This window comes from Lethenteron reissneri, chromosome 5 (genome assembly GCF_015708825.2).
Source record: "Lethenteron reissneri isolate LAM-NWPU_2019-01 chromosome 5, ASM1570882v1, whole genome shotgun sequence".
Lineage (NCBI taxonomy): Eukaryota > Metazoa > Chordata > Hyperoartia > Petromyzontiformes > Petromyzontidae > Lethenteron > Lethenteron reissneri.
This window is the reverse complement of record NC_083783.1, coordinates 4,317,664-4,324,350: the sequence shown is the minus strand read 5'-3', so window position 1 is coordinate 4,324,350 and position 6,687 is coordinate 4,317,664.

Here is a 6,687-nt window from a genome sequence, read left to right as displayed (position 1 = left end):
CAGCACCACGCACGACGCACTCATTTGAGTCCGAGTCGACCTAGGGGAGGCCCAGTTCCGGTTCAGAAAATCAGAAAATCGTCACTGGTGTTGGCCGTGAGCGGGGTCGTCTGGGCCTCCCCTAACCGCTCCGCCACCGCTCCCCACAGCCAGACGCACACTCCACGTGGCAATTAGGCTCCAGCCCACCCACCCACCAATCACACGCTCCCCCGAACTAACCCACCCGCGAATATCACCCTCAACGTGCGTACCCCCGTCTCTACACGACGTCAAAATGCCAGCAGCTCGTTGGCAATGCAGCAGCGAGCGCTTATGGGGGAGGTGGTGGGGGGTTGATTGGTGATGACGCAGTGGTACGAGTGGACACCCTAACAATTTGATATTATCTTCTTGGTTCTATCGGTAAAGTCACGTAGAATGGAAATAATAAAATAAAATAAATAAAACATAATAAAATAATTATATTTTATTCTATATTCATAATAAAATAATAACAATAGACCATAATAGATTAATTATATATTTTATATTATGCTTACTTTTTTATTTTATTATTTCCATTCTACGTGACTTTACCGAAAGAACCAAGAAGATGCATCCCTGCAGTCACGAAAGCTTTACATCGAAATTTGATATTAGGCGCAAATTTGGTTGTCGACTGATGAAGCTGGCTGTGATTACTGGCGAAACGTCGTGCTCAGATCGTAGATGTCGTGGCTTTGCTCTCCAGCACACGATTTGGGCACGTTCTGTTGACGTTACAAGCCTCACTAGTTGGCTGTGTCGGGTGGTGGCGGGTTTAACGACACAGTTACATATTCACGCGATCTAACCCCCCAAATAAACAACAACCTGTAGTATGGATTAGACGTTCCATTTACCCCCTCCACGCCCCCCCGTCACGGCCCCCCACCCACACAACCACAACGACGATTAAAAAACCTGTGGATAAAGCAGCGGTCACATCTGGTTGGCTGCTATAGAGGTCACGCGACAACCATTATATATATATACACAAACACAATCATCATGAGACGTTTACAGCCCTTTGTCAATCCACTGCTGGATGAAGGTCAATCCACGCAGTTTATAGCCATGGGTGATGGTGGTGTTGTTGGTCGGGGGGATGATTGTTGAACCATACTTCACCACGATGGTCAGTGCGCGCGTCTGTGTGCCTATCTGTGCCTATCTGTGGCTGTCTGTGGGTGCTCGCTAACAGCACTTGCCCCAACAGTCTGTGCTGATTACACGAGGGATCCTTTGTCTTTGTGGGTGTTTGTATGCATGCGTTGGTCTGTGTTGCTGTATGTGCTGTGTCCGTGTGTCTCTGGTGTTTGTGTACCGTATATGTCCTGTGTCTATGCGTGCCTGTGTGTCTGTAAGTGTATACGTGTGTGTGCGTGTGTATTCGCGTGCTGTCTAACAGCGCCAACACGTCTGTCAAAGTCTGTAGGGGGGATCTTAGTCCTTGCATTCTCTGTCTGTGTGTCTCTGTAATGCATCTGTTTCTGTGCCATGCATGTTGAACTTCGTTCGCTCCGCACGTGGCCAACCACGCTATTCGGAGGCGCGGGGAGGTGTGTGTGTGTGTGAGTATCTTTGTCTGTGCATCGTTCGCCGGTGCGTGTCTTTGCACGCAGAAAGAGAGACACACACAGAGAGAAAGAGACACACACACAGAGAGAGACACAGAGAGACAGACGCACAGAGAGAGATGGACAGAGAGAGAGAGAGAGAGACACACACATAAAGAGAGAGACACACAGAGAAAAGACACACACACAGAGAGAGACACACACAGAGAGAGACACACACACACAGAGAGACACACAGAGAGAGACACACACAGAGGAAGAGACAGAGAGAGAGAGAGAGACAGACACACACAAAGAAAGAGACACAGAGAGAGAGAGAGACGCACACACAGATACACACACAGCGAGAGAGAGAGACACACAGAAAGAGAGACATACACAGAGAAAGAGACAGAGAGAGACACAGAGAGAGAGAGAGGCACACACACATAGAGAGACACACACAGCAAGAGAGACACACACAGAGAAAGAGACACACAGAGAGAGAGAGGGGAACGCGAGCGAAGTAAAATCACATCACGCGGGGCAGTAATGTGATCTCTTCTCCGCGAAGGACGAGACTCAATTAAGCTCGCACCACTAAACGCGTGTCCCCAGCGCGTCTCATGAATAGCGGCCAATGAGTGAAATCTGATTACTACCCCACGCAAGCACATGGGGGGGGTGGGGGGGGGCTTACAGCGTTCACGATCTCAAAGCGGCGACGTTTTACAAAGGGACCAAAATAATCTTTTGGTTCTTTCGGTAAAGTCACGTAGAAGGGAAGTAATAAAATAATAAAAATTAAACATAATAAAATAATGAAAACCTGGTTTTCACCTGATGACGGCTGCTTGCGTTGTGGCCGAAACGTCGTGAGAATTATTTTATTATGTTTTATTTTTATTATTTTATTACTTCCCTTCTACGTGACTTTACCGAAAGAACCAAGAAGATGAATCCCTGCAGTCACGAAAGCTTTAAATCGGAACAAAATAAATCAAGGGTCGTTCGTGACGGGATCGTTGTCGTTGTTGTTGAGGTTTTCTTTAAGGTCACTTTTGTTTTGTCGTTAGTTGTTGTCGTCGCCTGTCGGTTGTTGTTGTTGTTGATGCTGTTTGATGATGATGACGGTGTTAAACAAACACAAATAATGAAATACGGTTCACTGACAGACGGAGAAGCGGTTTCAATAACGCGAGAATTGGCCTCCTCGAGATCGCGTGGGTGCAGTTGGAGCGTGGCCTGCACGTCCCCAGCTGACGGCAGGACGAGCAGCAGTAGGAGGGGAGAACGCAGAATTGTGCCTACGAAGATTGCTACCACCCCATGCAACGGGCGGTGATTTTGACAACGTGTCGGACCTGTGACGACATTCTAAGTAAATATACGCGTGTTTAACGCGAGACTGTCACCAGCTCAGCACGTGGAATCCAAACAGCCGTGCTAAAACAAATGTTGACTTCCCTTTGTGGTCTGCTGTTGCTGCTGCAGTTGAAGCTGCTGCTGCTACTGCTGTAGCTGCTACTGCTGCTGCTACTGCTGCTGAAACTGCTACTACTGCTGCAGTTGCTGCTACTGCTGCAGTTGCTGCTGAAGCTGATGCAGCTGCTGTAGGTGCTGCAACTGCTGCTGCTTCTGCTGCGACTGCTGCTACTACTGCTGCTGCTGCTGCTTCTGCTGATGTAGGTGCTGCAGCTGCTGGTACTGCTGCAGCTGCAGCTATTGCTGCTTCTGCTGCTGTAGGTGCTGCAGCTGCTACTAATGCTGCAGCTGCTGCTGCTACTGATGCAGTTGCTGCTGCAGCTGCTACTGCTGCTACTGCTGCTGCAGCTGCTGCTGCTGTAGCTGCTGTAGCTGCTGCTGCTACTGCTGCTACTGATGCAGCTGCTGCTATTGCTGTAGCTGCTGCTGCTGTAGCTGCTGCTACTGCTGTAGCTGCTGCTATTGCTGCTGCAGCTGCTGCTACTGCTGCTAATGCTGTAGCTGCTGCTACTGCTGCTGCTACTGCTGCCGCTTCCGCAGGAAAGCTACCGGGGCGCGCCATCTCAGCTGAGTCCTGCACGAAGCACACCAGCTTCTATCGATTGTGCGTTCCATCAATTGGCATTCTACATTCCTGTGATTGTTGATGTTGTTGTTGTTGTATAACTTACAAAGAAGAATTATTATCGATCGCTTCAGGACGCTGTAAATAGAAATTTGATCTTGCTCATGGAAATAACGGGGAAGGGTTCCGGGACCGTACGTGTGTGTATGTTGAACTTCTTTCGTATCGTACGTAGCCAACCGTGCTAATCGGAGGTACAAGGGAAGGATAACAATTAAATTAAGCCCGTATTGTCACGAACACGAATATATATTCTGGTAGTGGGGGGGGGGGGTAGTGGGGGGGGGGGATGTCGATGACGCGTTGCGGCTGCACCCCACGCGATGACGAGGAGGGAGCCACTCCGCTCCCAGCCACAACAAAATAAAACTGCAAAAAGCAAAACCGTGAAAAACACTACTTAGACCGCCGTGAACCTGAAATGTCTCGCCTCGTGATATGAATAGATCTGAGATATACATTTTATACACACTCTGTACAAAGACAAAGATCCCCTCCCCAGTATAGCCTTAACAGACTGTAGGGGCAAGTGCTGTTAGCGAGCACCTATGAAGGCCGGAACGGCACACGAGGGGGGTGGGCGGCCAGCACCATGCCGGGCCGCCTTTGTCTCCCCAGCAGCGATGCTTACACACCGCACAAAGTACTCATTTGAGGCTGAGTCAACCTAGGGGAGGCCCAGGACCGGTTCAAATAAACGTGACTGGTGTTGGCCGTGAGCGGGAATCGAACTCGGATCGCCGGGTTCCTAGGGCAGCGCGCTAACCACTGCACCACCGCTCCCACGCGCGCAGAGGAGCGTCGTGCTCTGTCGAGCGAGCACGTGGAATCGACTTTAATTTATTCATAGATTCGCTGTTGTGACGTCACTCGGGTGACGTCATCAGATGTGTGGGCGGGTTCGCCACGAGGCTTTTTTTTCTTTTTTTTTTGCCCCAAACGAGAGCAGCGGCGATGGCGATTAAATGTTACTCGCAACACTTTAAAGCAACTGAATACTTAAACTATTTATGTATTTACTCGCTGGTTCAGCAGTTCCACTGCCATATTATTTTTTCACCGCTTGTGTTGCGATCGAAACGTCGTGAAATATTATTTTTTTGCTTTATTTCATAATTTTTCTACCTACGTGGCTTTACCGAAAGAACCAACGAGTATGATTCCTTGCAATCACGAAAACTTCAAATCAAGATATTTATTATAATTATTTACCAGGTAAGGCTGACTTGAGCTCTATAAGCAATTTTTTTCAGTAGCGAACCTTGGCGATCACAACCAAATTGTCTTATGGTCACGTGGACACCTACAGCAGTGCTGTTGATTTTTTTAATGCGGAGAGGAAAACCCGGAGGACCCAGAGAAAAAAATCCACGCGACCACGGGGAGAGAGAGAGCGAGAGACACGCAAACTCCAAATATACAGCAGCAGGCGTCAGGGTCGGGATCGAACCTACGACCTCCTGCATACCAGGCGAGGTAGTTAACATCTCCTCGCCCGACCTAATCGCCAATGTAAAAGGTCAAGGCGCAGCCCTGCAATTGCTTGGGCACGGCACCGCTACAAGAAGGGTTTCCGTTAGGGGGTTATGTGGCCTAACTCTTGCACGCAATTGAAGAGAGCGAGAGAGAGCCGTGTTGACGTCTCATTGGTCTGTTGTTTTGAATGCACACAGCCACTTCTGTCAATCCGCTGATGGCTCTGGGCGATGTTTGTTTGACCATACTTCACCACGCTGGTCAAGTGTGGGTTGACATCCAGGACTAGTTCAGGTATTGCTCGCCACTGATGTTAGCCGTGGCAAGCAATCGAACTCAGACCGGAAGGTTAACACTACAGGGTGCTTCAACAAAATGTAAACATATTCTTGGTTCTTTCGGTAAAGTCACGTAGAAGGGAAATAATAACATTTCTTGCTGTGGATTTCACACCTGACGATGATTGCTTGTGTTGCATTCGAAACGTCGTGAGAATTTAAATTTTTTTATATGTTTATTATTATTATTTCCCTTCTACGTGACATTACCGAAAGAACCAATAATATGAATCCCTGCAGTCACGAAAGCTTTCAATCAAAATGTAAACACTTACATGGGACTATCGTTATTGGAAACGAACGGATAATGCACTGTAACATGATAACAAATGTAATGTTCACAGCTTTAGAAAGTCAAAGAGAGTCTCCACGTGTTCGCCAGCGTTGTCAACGCGTGCCTGGGATCCTCTCACAGGTTCTCTCCAGAGCTCGGAGGCGGTACATTTATTTCGGCGTTGTTGCAAATTCTCAGAAGTGTTAATATTTTTTTAAGCACCCTGTACAATGCGCTAACCATTGCGCCACCACTCCACCACTCCTCGCAATGTGAACTACAGGACTAACATGAGAGACACTTAAAAAAAACTGGCGAAAATCTACCGGGACGCGTAGAGACCGCGTCTCCACCACGGGGACCTCCTGAGCTCGAATCGCGACCACGAATCAAAGTGTCGGTGGCGATAATCCACTTTCGCTGGGCGATCATTTGCCACGGCTTCTGAAAGAAAAGAAAACACCCCCCCCAAAAAAAAGCGCCAAGTAGCTCAAGTGTGGCCTTAACCTGGTACCATACAAACTAGACTGTATCGTTTCTAGATTTGAAGCTTTCGTGACTGCAACGATTCATACTCTTTGTTTTTTTCGGTAAAGTCACGTAAGGAAAAAAATGTAATAAAATAAATGAAAACAACTAAATTAAATCACGACGTTTCGGGCGCAACACAAGCGTCCGTCATCAGTTGTTTTCATTTATTTAATTTTTTTACCTACGTGACTTTACCGAAACAACCAAAGAGTATGGACCACATCGTTTTCGTGTAAGTCTACTGTGACCACTTGACCTTGAGACAAGCATCACGAGGCAGGAGGTCTGGGTTGTGGCCGGTTTCGTGCTGTGGTCTCTCCCCTGCGTGGTCACGCAAAAAAGAAAGGTTTCAGTGGCTCCGCGAGTGTTCCTGTTACA